This window comes from Mirounga angustirostris, unplaced genomic scaffold, assembly GCF_029215605.1.
Source record: "Mirounga angustirostris isolate CCGP_5_RB_7025 unplaced genomic scaffold, mMirAng1.0.hap1 SCAF_6, whole genome shotgun sequence".
NCBI lineage: Eukaryota > Metazoa > Chordata > Mammalia > Carnivora > Phocidae > Mirounga > Mirounga angustirostris.
This window is the reverse complement of record NW_026991714.1, coordinates 21351422-21366727: the sequence shown is the minus strand read 5'-3', so window position 1 is coordinate 21366727 and position 15306 is coordinate 21351422. Positions and strand designations below refer to the sequence as shown.

The window sequence follows — 15306 nt, the reverse complement described above, 5'->3', positions numbered from 1 at the left end:
CATATCCATATTTTTTACTTTACCTATTTTTATCAATATTCTCATACAAATACAGATTATCAAAATTTGTTTAATATTTGTGCTATTGTTGGGTGCCTGGGTGGCTCAGTTGGTGAAGCGCCTGCCTTCAGCTCAGGTCATGATCCCAGGGTCCTGGGATAGAGTCCCACATCGGGCTCCTGGCTCAGCGGGGAGCCTGCTTCTCCCTCTCCCTCTGCCTCTCCCCCTGCTCGTGAATGCTCGTGCGTGCTCTCTCTCACTCATGCTCTCTCTCCCTCAAATAAATAAATAAAATCTGAAAAAAAATATATTTGTGCTATTGTTCTTTTTTTGGCTTTAAATATTGATTGAATTACACATTAAATGTTCTCCGACAGGGAGCAGGCCAAATACAGACAGTGAATAAAACTTTTGTAAATGAAGTTTTATTGGAACACAGCCATGTTCATTCATTTCTGTAAATCTATGGCTGTGTTCACAAGACAAAAGAGGAGTTGAATAGTTGCAACAGAGGTAGTATAGCCCATAAAGCCTAAAATATTTATCTGGGCTTTTACAAAATAAATTTGCCAATTCCTGCTCAATGGCATCATTTTTCCATCTCTGAAGTAAGCCTATTGATTCTACAGAATTCGAGCAGACATCATGTCCATTATTCAAATCCCGGTGGTTTTTGCAAAAGAACTACCTCAATAGTGCCACACTTTAGAGACTCAACCTTTGTGTTCCAAGAAATTTCTTGGTAGGCTTTTCAGATGCTGCCACATAACATGAAATATTTATTCCATATTAACAATAGAACCAAAAATCCCCTGCAAAGAACACTTAGTACAGCCACCTCTTCAAATACCACTAGACCTGAGTAATGCATAAGACCATCTTTTACTTCATCAAACCATTAATCAAACATAAAAGAGTAACACTTAGATATGGTTCTTAAGCATTGCTGTACTTCAGAATCATCTGGGGAAGTTACTAACAGGCTGATTCTCAAGCCCCATCCCTCAGAGACTCTAGTCCATTAAGTTTGAAGGACAGCCCAGGAACCTACATTTTTAACAAGCACTGCACTGATTTGATGCCGGTGGTCTAGAGACCTCACTTTGAGAAACTCTCAACTAAATAGGGTGAGGAACCAGAAATAAATAAGGCTTAATTAACCATTGCTTTTACTGCCTTATTTTCTACAAAAACAAACAAACAAACAAACAAAAAAAAAAAAAACTCAGTATCCCCATAGGTTACCAGGTAAATAATTAGTAATATATCATTTCCTTAGAAGTTTTACCAGGATTCAAGAGAAAGTAATTGTTAGGCACTTTGGATTCTATTCCAAAGCTACTTTGCTAAACCTCTTATATGGTCTTCCTGATAATATTGATTATATCTATATTTTGCCAGCATTTTTAAATCATCAAAACTACAAATAATAATAATAAAATAAAATAATTGGAACTTTTTGGCAATTTGGAAGGCACTCCTCTCTCTCCCCCCTCTCCTTAGAACCCTATTCCAATACAATTTGCTGAGATTTTTCTTAAAAACAAAACAAAACAAAAAATGATGTAATGGAAAGAGAATTGAAATTAAAAGACCGAGATGTGACTCACCTGTGTATGCAATCTCAAAGCAAATTTCTCACTTGTAACATGAGGGGATAATACTAGCTACTTTTTGCTATACCTTACATATTTGACAATGTGTGATTTTCTGCTCTTTATATTCATGTCAAGACTTTAAACATCAGTTTCAAGTGTTCACATGTATACTTATTTGGGGAATGAAGTGGATTAAGGAAGTTCTCCTATTGCCACAGATATTGTGCTATCTTTAGTAGATACTTAAATAAAAAAATAGGAAACCATACTTCGAATTGACACCCATTGGAGGCAATGCTATCTTTTTCCCTTTGAAATTCATGAATACATGGAAAGTTACATTTCATTACAATTCAATTTTATGTGACTGTATCACTGGAATGTTGCTAGTGAAATGTAATGTTGGTTTAGGCCATCGGTTCACCTATGAATAACTGAGATGTCTTAGCTGGATGAATTCTTACTCCATGTTGACTATTTCACTACTACCATAAATAACGTTCAGGCAGAGCTACGTGGAGGAAAATGAAGACTTTTTGCAGTCCTTTTTGATAGCATAGATATGGAAATGCCCAAAATTGTTCTCCTTTTTTATTATTTTGCATTTATATAGCACTTTCAGTGTAACTTAAAACCGGTAAAAATTGGAGGCAATGAATTGATGCCTGAGAGAACCTTAATGGAACAGGACCCAGAATGGAGCATAGAAGAAAAACAATGCTCCTGTGATTATGACTTTATAAACAAATCCAATTGCTTTTTGCAGTGTTTTTGTTTTTGTTTTCCTATTTGTATACCCATATGCAGAGATGCAACAGTAAGCCCTGCAGTTTCCAGCAAAGGCATCAAATAGCCTACATGTCAGAGACAAAGGAATGATAGGCTCTTGAAAATGATAGTGAATATCACCAACTCAGAGGCCAGTTTTCTGAGCAGCATGTCCCAGGAGCAAATAGAATAACAGCAACAGAAGTAACAGCTTCTTTTTATATTCTGCTTTTTAGCTAGGCACTATCCTAAGTATTTTACACACATTATTTCATTTAATTTCCACAAAACACAAAATCTGATGAGGAAAGTGTCATAGCCCAGTTCTAGTGATGAGAAAACTCATGTTGGAAATTAAAATGCTGGGTCACAGTTACGGTGTCAGAAAGATGCAGCGCCCACGAGCAGATCTATGTTTGACCCCAGGTGTATCCTCACTCAGGCAAGTAATGACTTTCCTCCTCTAGAGGATTCACTCTTCATCTTTCCCACTCTCCAACCCAGTATCACACCCTCTCCAGAGGCTCAGTGGCTTGTTTCTGAACTATTTCTATTAAGAGCCCATCAAACTCCTTAGCACATAGTAGGTTCTTAGCAAATGATTGTTCTTTGCCTTTTCTCCTCACTATGAATAATTACTCTTCTGTCTGGCTCAACTCTCTGCTGTCTAAAACGGAAACCACATGGCTGATAAACATACACCCAGTATAAAGTGATGAAAACCAATATTCATGTGTGTATCTTGGTATGTTCACATTTTAACATGGGACTCCTGAAAACACAGTACTCAGGATCCATTTCAGACTCTGTGACAGGCTAGTGGTAGAGATGTTTGAAGGTAAGATCTTCTTAGAGTGACCAACTATCCCAGTTTGCCCAGTCTGAGGAGTTTCCCAGAACATGGGACTTTCAGTGCCAAGATTGGACCATCCTAGGCAAACCAGGGTCACCCTACCCTAACTCCTTTGAAATAATTCCAGTGATGTTCCGTTAGGGTTAATTCACTAATGTGGAAAAGCCATATATTGCTTTTTCCACCCAAACACATGTACATAAACATTAGCTAAGAAGAAACTTTGAAAACAATGGATGATGATGTATGTGAAGCGAAAACAAAAATATATGATGCTAAAACATGCTTTTAATATCACTAATCAAGAGGCGCCTGGGTGGCTCAGTCATTAAGCGTCTGCCTTTGGCTCAGGTCATGATCCCAGGGTTCTGGGATCGAGCCCCGCATCGGGCTCCCTGCTCCGCGGGAAGTCTGCTTCTCCCTCTCCCACTTCCCCTGCTTGTGTTCCCTCTCTGGCTGTGTCTTTCTCTGTCAAATAAATAAATAAAATCTTAAAAAAATATATCACTAATCAAATTTCATCTTGAAATACTAAAGGGGACCCTAGGATCATGGGAATTCTGTACAATTACATTACATGGTGAGTTTGCATTTTCTTTTTTTTTTCTTTTCTCCCCTTGGGTTGATTTCTATGAAACTTGACTCATTTAAATATTTAAAACTTGTTTGATAAAGATAAACCTACTCAAAACTGAGTTTACTGGCATCACATGTTTCCACAGGCATACTTACTATCTCATGACATAAGGAGGAGCTCATGAGACTAAGGAGGTTATTTATTTACTTTGACCAAAATGTTCAGTGATTTGTATTTCAAGATACACTGTAATATTGAAACATTGTTTATAATTTCAGATGTTAGAAACTAGTCAAGATTTTCTCCATAGATAGTTACCCTTAAGACTTTATAGTATCTGTGTCCTATGTCTTCTAGAAATTCTGGTTTCATACATTATGTTCAATGAAATGGGAAATACAAATAATTTTTTAGATTAAGGCAATAGGCAATAACAGTGTAATTTTTGTCTGAACTTTCTTGAACTACTTTCTCAGGAAAACAATACCTGATGGCATTTAGAACATAGTTTTTTATAGACCCAAGTTGCTAGGAATAACAAAACACAAGCAATATACTGAGGAAATTTAATGTCCAATTTAAATAATAAAAATATCTATACACATTCTAAAGTCTTTCTTATAAAAAGCATTACAGTTTCCATAAACACTTTTCAAGTCCATGAGACTCTCTTTCCTGAGTCTAATGCTAGCTGGGGAAATACCAAGAGAGAGAAAAAAAGGAGGAGAAATCAATAATTTAGCATTTATTAATGCATTTTTTTTTATACCAAATGATATTGCACCATTGTTCCCAGCTCATCCTGGACCTGAGCATAAGGAAGTGGGAACAGAAGGTCAGGGGAAGGTTAAGTAGGGTGAAAAGTGAAGGGAAGCTGGAAAAATTTTCCATCACTTCTAATCATTCAGGTTGTGGTACCACCTTTTCCCCACCTCAACCCTCCCATAAAGTACTTCAAACCATAAATACTGCAAAGGCAGTACTATGATATCCATACTAACTGTAAAGAATGGGCCAGGAAAGTGAATTAAAGCATAAAATCATGAAGTTTCTTAGAGCTAATACTTCTCTGTATCATTTGATAAGAAACTAAGTTTTTTTTTTTTTTTAAAGATTATATTTATTTATTTGACAGAGACAGAGATAACGAGAGCAGGAGCACAAGCAAGTGGGAGTGGGAGAGGAAGAAGCAGGCTTCCCGCCACGCAGGGAGCCTGATGTGGGACTTGATCCCAGGACCTTGGGATCATGACCTGAGCCGAAGGCAGAAGCTTAACCGACTGAGCCACCCAGGCGTCCCAAGAAACTAAGTTTTTGTAGCAAATTAAATTTTCATCACTATATACTAAATGTTATTATTTGATTTCTAGTGAGTAGGGTTTTTAATTAAACAGTAAATCACTGAAAATTAAATGTAAGTACTTAAGTCTAAAATTAATGGAGTGGGAGCAAAGGGCAAATGATATCAAGAACTTCTTTTATTTCTGTCAAAGGCACATCTTTCCTTCTCTTGGTGAGTTAGTGTACATTATTTCCTCATTCTCTGTGCTCAGAGATTGAAGCAATGGCAGAAGGAGGAAAATGAAGTGTGAATTGGAGAATAAGCTTACACTTCCATAATGCTGTCCATTTGCCAGGCACTCTGATAAACACTTTATATGTATTTTCTTTAAAGATTTTATTTATTTAGTTGACAGAGAGACAGCACGCGCAAGCAGGGGGAGTGGCAGGCAGAGGGAGAGGGAGAAGCAGGCTCCCTGAGGAGCAGGGAGCCTATTGTGGGGCTCAATCCCAGGATCCCGGGATCATGACCTGAGCTGAAGGCAGTTGCTTAACCAACTGAGCCACCCAGGCACCCCAACACTTTATATGTATTAATGCAAGTTAATATCTACCTCATTAAAGAATCATCCCATAAGGAAGATAGTATCATTACCCCCATTTTACAGATAAGGACATTAAGGCAACGAACGCTTGAGTAACTTACCTAAGGTGATATATATGTCTAACGAATAGAAGAGCTGAGTTTTCAACACAGACATCCTAGTTTCAGATTCTGTGCTCTTAATTAACCACACTCAAGTCTCTAAGAAAATGGCTATTCACAAGTATAATATCAAGTTAAGAGAGTTAAAAAGTAGCAGAAAAATGAGCGATCTAAAGCTACATGGAGCTATGTAGATGAATCTTGCAGACACAATATTGAGTAAAAGAAGCCAAACAAAAGAGTACGTAAGTATTATTCCATTTATATTAAAAAACAAAGAGCAAGCAAAGCAAATCTGTGCTATTAGAAGTTAGGATGGTAGTCACCCTTGAGAGTGAGGGGTAAGAACAGGAAGGATATGCGAGATGGGCTTCTGGTACTGTTAAGTCTGTTTTTTGTACCGGGTGTTGATTACATGGTGTGATAATTTGTGAAAATTCCTCCAGCTATGTCCTTATGATATGTGCCTTTTTCTGTATGTGATTATATTCAATAAAAGGTTTGAAAGAAGGGGAATGGAACCTTTAAAGTCAGCTTAAATAAAGCAGTGAAACCCTCTCCTCACTCATGTTAACTCTCTGGCTGTCCCATTCCAAGGCAGGGGATCCTGAAGTATCATATCCCCATTATACCCTCCCACCTTTCTTTCTCCTTTTTCTCTTTATTTCTCTCTTCCAAAAAAAACTAAAAGGAGGAAAAGCTATTTTTAGTTTCCTCTACTAAATAATAATTTGAATATCCAGCTTCAATTTATTTGGGATAAAGGGTTACAAAGAAAGTTAAGAAGGACACAATTTCTGACCCATCAATAATTTAAAATGTTGTCAGTGACTAAACAGCTTTTCTCCAAACATCAAGACTGACGGATAAATTTGTCTCAACATCACGACAAGACTCTGTCCTCACTAATGCTGCTCCATCCAGTACCAGAAGGGGAAGAGAGGGAGATCGGGTTAGAGATTGGGCTTTTGTCAGAATTAGGAAGAAAAAGAGAAACCCAGAATCCACATTCTGAAAGGTTAAAAAAAAAATGTAAAAACTCTGATATCTGATTTTCATGGCTTGAAAACTCTCAGAACATTGGTTTCAAGCAGGATGTATATTTCTCCAAACTGCCATATAAGCCTTTTGAGCCTGGGACACCTAATAATGAGAACAGTAAGGAAGAAAACACACTGCATTCTCAGAGATTGTTTCTAATGGAAACCTAGTTTTGACAACCCTACCACCTGCTTTATATCATTAAACTGAAGGAGACTATGAATAGGAAGGGGGTGGAGGAGAGACATTGCTAATAAAATATTTAAGAACATCAGGAAGAGCCATGTCAGGCTTTTAGTTTACCCAGAAAAAGCATCTTCCTAAAGTATCAACCAAGATTTACTGTATTAATAAAATCACTTTCAGATTATAAAGGTAGAAAAAAATGCACAAAATGCAGACAGATAACCTATTTATAACATCTGGAATAAAAAGACAAAATGTCCTAGAAGAAAGGCAATGTCAAGTATCTTGCTCTTGGTGGCTGCAATATTTACTTTGACCTCATCATTCGCAGGTGATTGGTATTGAATACCAATATTTGAAAATCATCTATGAGCTGTGTTTTAATGGGGCAGGAATATCCACATAATGTTAAAGAAGATTTAGTATCTCTTGAAACAACCAAACAAACAAAGAAGCAGGGATGGCTACATAGTTAAATTCTGAACTACTACCTCCTCTACAATTATTTTTGCTATAGGAGGTGAATGATTGATTGCATATGATGGGATTTACCATCTTTCAAATGTGCATTTTCCTCTTGAACACTGAAATAATGATGGTCCCAGAGACATGCAGATTGCCCAATCTATCAGCATTTTTCTCTGTTTGACTTTCATTCCTCTGCATTTGATTGCTTCTGAAATAATGGTAGCAGAATTGAAAATACTCTATTCCCTAGGTGATTTTCATTTGTGATAGATAAGCAAATGCAATTTTCCCTATTACAGTAACCAGGGAAAGACACCCCCAGACATCAGCAAGCTCAGTAGATCCAGGGGAGGGGATCCCATTGGGTATACTAGCCCACTGAAATGAGAGGGAAATAGAGATTCTGAGCAGCTAGGCAAGCAAAGTTGGTGTTCATCCACACATTCTTAGTGACTGGACATCCTATCTAAGCATTCGGAGAATATGTCATTCTAATTCTGGGGCCTATTTTCTGCAGAGTAAAAATGAGATTAAGTCCTAATTCTGTGCTATGATTTTGTACTAATTTAAAGTGATAAGAGAAGCTTGAATTATCATTTCTGTACATTTGAGTTGTTATCTCCGTCTGACTTTAACTTCCCTACAATGGAACTTCCCTCTACCCTATCCTTCTCCTCACCCACACACCAAACCACTCAGTTTTGAACAATGGGAAATTGTTTTCTTTATGGCATTTACGATTTATCACTGACTGCGGAGGGGTCTGCGGAGGAAAATTCTTAAGGGTTTGCAAGAAAATGTGAGCTGTCAACCTCACTGATCTGCATAAAATTCCTCCTCAAACTATTTTGCTTTTGTTTTGGGTTATTTTAAATGGGGAAGTAACATAAAGGGAAAATGTTTTAAAAGCCCAACCTTAGGCTTCTTTCACTCTATATTTTGTTACTTTCTTTTTTTGGCAAGAAAAACTTAATTATGTAAAGTAGTGACAGCTCACCCAGATCTTTCACTAATCCACGGCACAGATAAGCAATTTTGAGGAAGTTAAATATTCAGTGAAGATACCGCTAATCACTACCCCAGGAACAGCCCAACAGAAAGATGGAAGCGCTTGTCATTTGGAGAGATTTGCAAATACTCCAAAAAGGAGAGGCTTGGGGAAAAATAGCTCTCAAAGGTGAAAATGCAAAATGTACACTCTTTTGTAAATTATTCCATGATAGGTGTTATAATTTTCTTAGCTATTAAGGGAGAGGCTATTCTTCTAATTTCAGAAGGAAATGCAAAATCTTACATGAGATGGAATCGCTCCCAATTAAACCATTTTGCTGAAAAATATCTGAGTATATACGATGCACCATTCTTTAGAAATAATAATTGATGCATTCTAAGCGGATTTCTAACTGAAGCTAGAAATGTTTTTCCCCATTTTTGATCCAACACTTGGCAAACATAGTCTCAGGTTGGTACCTATATACACAATACCTTATTTCATCACATTATACTTGGGCCATAAATTATTATTAGAAAAACTCCCTCACCTTGAAATTCAATCTGTTCTGTTGGGTAATTTTGTAGCTTTTAGAAGATGCATCTACACCTAAACTTAAAATAAAAATTAAAAGCCCAATGGAAGTATAATGAAGAGCATAATAATGCCAATAATATAGGAATGAATAAAAAAAGGTATTTGAAAATTTAAGCAATACCACTATAAATGTGATCATTTTAAATGTCTTCTGATATGTCTAAGAATAATTAATCATATATTTGCAACATTCATGTCTGGCCCTTCCCACACAAATGTCTGAGATTGTTAATCTCATGAAATTTCATAGATTGAGCCTTTACCACATTTTCAGTGGCTTAGGTTTCTGTGATAAATTCCAGCTTGGAGCTCCTACTTCTTTGTGTTCTCCACTTTCACACCTTGTTCCTATATCCTAGGCATCTTCTTGTCTCTGCTCTGAACTGAGCCAGACACAGAATCATTTTCTCTTCACTGATTTTCACCAACAAAACAACCACAATTTTACTGAAAGTTCAGGGAGACAGAGAAGCTTTGTATCCAGAAACACAAACAACTGAAAACTGAACAGGAACTATCCCTGTTCTAAAAGGTGATTTGGCAAACTGCTGCCCTTTCTACTTCATTCCCTCTCTCCTCCGTGGGCGTTCGCTTCTCCCAACCTCCCACGCATTTCTCTTTCAGAGTAGTTTTACTTCCTTTTTTTCCTCTTTCAGAACTTGCAATGCCACCCCCAAGTAAATTGTCAAGATATTTTCCTTTCAAAAGATGGTTCTTATCCAAAGAGGAATGCAGATGTCCACTTTTAAGATAATTGTGTTACCCCGTAATTATCTCAACTGATTTCAATAGTGTTTTAAGAGGGACTGATATTATGCTATTCCCATCTTAGTTACAGGAAACTAAGGTTCAGAGAGATGAAGTTACTTGCCAAGGGTCACACAGCTAAGAAGAGTCAAAACCAGAACTCAAGGGGCGTCTGGGTGGCTCAGTTGGTTAAGTGACTGCCTTCGGCTCAGGTCATGATCCTGGAGTCCTGGGATTGAGTCCCGCATCGGGCTCCCTGCTCGGCAGGGAGTCTGCTTCTCCCTCTGACCCTCCTCCCTCTCATGCTCTCTGTCTCTCATTCTCTCTCTCTCAAATAAATAAATAAAATCTTTAAAAAAAAAAACCAAAACAGAACTCAAGTCATCTATACTCTGGAGCCCCCACTTCCTTACAAGCCAGGTTTCCTGCTCCTCCATCGATGACCCTTCTCTCTCTCCAGTAAAGATTAGAAGTCCTCAAGAAATATAGTCCATATGTTACGTGTTAAGAAGTATAGCAAACACACATAAGCTGAGTGGTCTCCAAAGCATTGTCCCTGAATCAGCAGCATCAGCATCTCCTGGGAACTTACTAGAAATGCAGTCTTGGGCCCATTCCATACCAACTGAACCAGAACTCAGCAGTCTTAGTTTTAACACTTCTTCCAGGTGATTCTGATGCCTTCAAAAATTTGAGAACTACTGGACCAGCTGTTCATCAAACCAGTTTCCTCTTCTTCCTAGACAGAGAACTAGATAGACCACATTTCCCAGACACTCTGGATGTAGCCAATGGAATATGGACAAATATTATTTCCTGGTTAGGTCCATCAAAAGTTTCCATTAATGACACTCCATGTTTTTCCCCTTCCATTGTCTTGTTGCAGGGTAATGTGTTGACCCTGAAAGGTTTGTATAGAAGATGGTAGAGCAACACACTAAAAGGAAGCTGCTTGAAAGAAAGCCACCAGTTGGTCAAGAATACCCAATTTGTGTAAAGTCACTTGAGGCTTGACATTCACCTGTTACAGTTGCTAGCCTTAACCGAACTCATATATGAAAGTGTTATTTGAGGTGGGCATAATCTCTAGGATTCTAAGAGAGAAATTAAGATGTGTAGAAGGTAAAGAAACCACACTAGCCCTATCTGCCTGAAGAAAGAGATCAGAGAAAATTTCCTGAAGCTCTAAAGTAGAGGCAAAGCTGTTATATGGGTTCTGACTTGCTATCAGCAAGGAGAGGGGTAGACTGTGAGAGAGGGCAAGTAACAAGAAGAGATACTTAGGTGCCATAAAAAGAAAGGATAGAGATCTTAATAACCATAGCCATATGCCACTTCTCATTTGGATCCCATAAATTCTGTAGGTACCTATCCATGTAGGACTGACATGGACTTGTGGGGATAAAACTCTTTGAAGTAAAAAAATTTAGTATTGGGGGCTGTTATGGACACTAAAAATTATCAGATTAAGTCCTTTCATTTTGCAGGGATTTCATTAACTGTCCAGGATTCTTAGTGACCAAACCAAGCCAAAATCCAAACTCTTCAACTTCAAGTCAGGATTCTTTTCTACCATAAAACATTTTAAACTTATTTTTAAACTTCAGGGCACTTTCCTATAAATATCATTTCCCTCTCTTATATTTCACACCCAGAACTTAACTACAGAGGTTAAGTACACTGAACTTGGCTCTACTGTCGATATTTTTTAAAATTCTGACAGCTTTATTGACTAGATTTCTACAATAATAGGGAATGCATTTGTCCATGAGAAGCTACAGGTAGAGAAAATAATCCCCAAACTCTCTTTCTTCATGAAAGAATGTGCAAAACCTAGACAGGACTGAGAAATGGAAAGGCTCCTGGGCCTAATGGAATGCTTACTGAGATCTATTGATTCTGATGCAGCACATTGATTGGCCATCTAACTCCGCACTCTGTAATGTCTAGCCAAAAGAAAAAGTATGGCAACAGATAAAAGATGTCAGCAATGACACCAGCTGTGATCACAAGTTTCCAAAAGAGATTGTGACAGTTAGTGAAGCATCTCTTTAATGTTAGTTCCCAGGAATATATTGTCAGGAATTCATCTCAGTAGGATCCAGAATCACATCTCATATATATCTGCTTTAGAGTCATATGCACTTTTAATATCTAGGTCTGCGTGGGTTTTTTTACACATTCCTTTACTTGTTATTATAAATTGCCAACTGAAGATAAGTTAAAGAAACAGAGACTTTTAGGAAGTCCTTTACTATGATAAGATTTTATTTCATCAGTCACCTAGGGTTCCAACTCTCTAAGGGTCTGAATGGATAAAATTAAACAGATCATGCATTAGAACAGCAGGATGCCACTCAGACCTGAGACAGACTGCCTGGGTTCAAATCCTCGTGTTAGCACCTAGTGACTGTGTCTTTGGGAAAGTTATATAACTTATTTATGCCTCTGTTTCTCCAAACAAAGAATGGGGGTAACTAATAGTACCTAATTCCTAGGATTAATTGAGCTTGGATTTTTAAAGTGGTTAGAACAGTGACTGACACTTAATAAGGGATAGGAGAAGATATGTTAAAAAAAAAAAAAAAAAAACAAGCAAACCAAGATAACTAACACCTGGGCAGCTAGGTCAACCTGAGGCCACATCAGACTTCATTACTATTTTAGTGCTTCTGGGCAGACAGTATCACAGAGTAAGGTGACTCATTCTGCCACCAGGTAAAAAGACAAGAATAGGCCATTTGGTTTGTGAAAACCAAAAAAGGTGTTGGAATATTATTAGAAAAGCCTTTATATCCTACTAACCCCCTCAAGTAAACTTGTGAAAACCAAAAAATAATTCATTTGTCGTATGTCTAAAAACAGAAAAATATGAGAACAATCAATCTCCTTTATTAGCAGAGATATTTAACCTCAGGTTAGCTAGTCTATGCCACTCAGCAGGCTCCCCAACCACCAATTATTGTGTATTCAGGGAGTGCAAACCAATTAACCTGAGCAAACACGAATTAAAAGGTAATTCTCCCAAAGGTAAAAAACCACACAATGTTCTCCAAAATGATTACTCCCTATATGAATTGTAATCTTCATTGATTCCCTTATTCCCTTCTCCTTTAGTCAGAGTGGTCAATCAAAAGTTGACCATATACTATTTTTATATAATGCTAAATGTTCCTGACGGATGTGAAAAACAAACAGAGCTAAATATGGCTATATTAAAATAGCAGTCAAAATGATGTACCACAGGAAGGCCATAAATAAAAAAATATGATGAGGAATGAAAAAGAGATGAACTAAAACAAAACCACTTACCCAACTAGAAAGGGAAAAAAATAGCTACAATCAGGAACAGCTATATAATTTGTGGGGCCCATTGCAAAAAAGAACAGGCAGAGGTCCTTGTTCAAAGCTTATTAAAAACTTCAAGTTGGCAACAGCAGAGCATTAAACCAAGCATGAGGCCTTCTCAGTGTGGGGTCCATGTAACTGCAGAGGTCTCATGCCCACGAAGCCTGCCGTGGTTATGAAGGTGTGAGCTTGTAAGTAAAATGAGAATAAAGACAAGCATATAAACTCAGATCACAGTCTAGGAATATATAAGGGAATGGGAAAGGAAATATTGGAAGACCTGATAAAAGGTATTAGGTTAAGGAAATAGCAGGGAATAGAGAGAGAAGAATAGGAAATAAAGATGAAAGAGTGAAAAGATAAGAAGGACCAACGTCAGAAGACAAACCTGAGTCAATGTCACCTACCAAAGGCACAACAGAAATATAGACCAAAAGAAGCAAGTTCATACCTGGGTCTCCATAGCAAGCAACCAAAAAGTTGGTACTATGTGCCCTCACTCCAAGGAAAGGATAATTCTGGTTACCCATAGGGCCTAATTAGAAGCCAGGGGAGGAGGGATCCAGAAAAGGTCAATGACTAAGTGTTATGGAAAAGTTCTCTCAGAGTCCTTTGAGCGAGAAAACATCTAAACTTGGGTCAATCCATGTTTTAGAATAAAGAGGACATCTGACTATCAAACCATACTATCATAGCTAGTTTTGCAAATAATGAAGAGATAGGGCACTTGAACACAAACAGATAAAACTGTTTATTATGAAATATTGCTTTATGTTACATAAAAATCAGGAGTTAGATAGCAGTTATATAATATCATATTATTATATAAATGATAGTTAAAATGGATTGCCAGCCACTACACACAACCAGGAAGAACAAAGAATAAATTCACAAAAGAGAGTTAGTTCATATTTCTATTGTGAACAATAATCAAAATCAACTGCTGGTTGAAGTACATGCTCTGATGTTTACAAAAACATGTGTATCAAATGACTTGAAACATTCAAGTCCATTACTTTGAGAAAAAATATCCTTGCAGCCCAACAAAGCTGCAATCACTCAAAAAATGTTTAGAATTGTCTTTATTCGTGAATTATTTTTAACCCCCAAGAGTTTTGAGTTATTATTTTTTAATCAAAATCAGGAGAGAAGGTTGTCAGTTCTGAAGGTAAGACAAAAAAAAGAAGAGTTCACAGAATGTTTAGAAGTGATGACATGATTACAGAGTGAGTAGATACATTATCTTGCTCCACATGCTCATAATATGTAAATCTATGGAATGAGAGAAATTTAGAACCATAATCAACCTTAAAGACTATATAATCTAGCCTACAGCTTCCTATTAAATGGATGAAGAAACTGAGGCCCCAGTAGACTTGCCTGAGGTCCCACATTTGGCTCATGGAGAGGCATGACTAGAACTTAACTCACATTTTTCCTTATGAGGGGTCTTTCCACATGACTGAGAACCATTGTGGAAACTGTATGACCTTCTAGAAAGTCATTGAGAACCAGGGGTTTCATCTACAAATATGCTGAATTGTTACCATTTCTGAAAGACAAGTCAGTCAGTCCTGGTTGTCATGGCAATAACTCTTCATACTCACAGCCTAGTGATTGCATATGTAAAATGCAGCCGACCCAGACAGGAATAAGCCTTATTAAAACAACATTCTAAAATTGGCACGGCTTACCTGGTTTGCCCATTCTGAGTTCCAGAATCTTGACTGCAATTGTCATGTAAGTTCAATTCAGTCCAGATATCTATATTTAACAGTATCGAAAGATATTATTTGTCTTGGGATCGTAGAGAGAAGAAAAGTAAAAAGTGGTTGAGAATAACAAAACCCAACATTAGGAAATCGAAATTTAAAAGGTTATTGTATATGTGTTAGCATAATGACATTAAAAACTATAAATAAACAATAAGATTCTAATATTAAATTCCCTCACTAAGAATTAATGAAGCCCCTAGCCTCTTACCTCTCTTTACTTCTTTCTCTTATTGTCCATTTTTTTCCCTGACCTGTGCTGTTCTTTTCCCATACAAGTATGTGTTGTGGCCAATTTCTTGTACAAGAATGCCAGTACAGGCTGTCTACAGTCATTCAGAATTCAGACACAAAATAACAGTTATCTCCCACT

At 37.3% G+C, this 15306-nt stretch overlaps 1 long non-coding RNA gene across 1 annotated transcript in view; it reads right to left on the bottom strand.

Moving 5' to 3' along the window:
• The window catches only part of LOC123845959 (uncharacterized), an 85942-nt gene extending 70861 nt beyond the window's left edge, over window positions 1–15081 (bottom strand). Inside the window, exon 1 of the long non-coding RNA XR_006791144.3 lies at window positions 14856–15081. This is a non-coding gene — a long non-coding RNA (uncharacterized LOC123845959). The remainder of the gene's footprint in view (window positions 1–14855) is intronic.
• Between the last annotated feature and the right edge of the window lie 225 nt (window positions 15082–15306).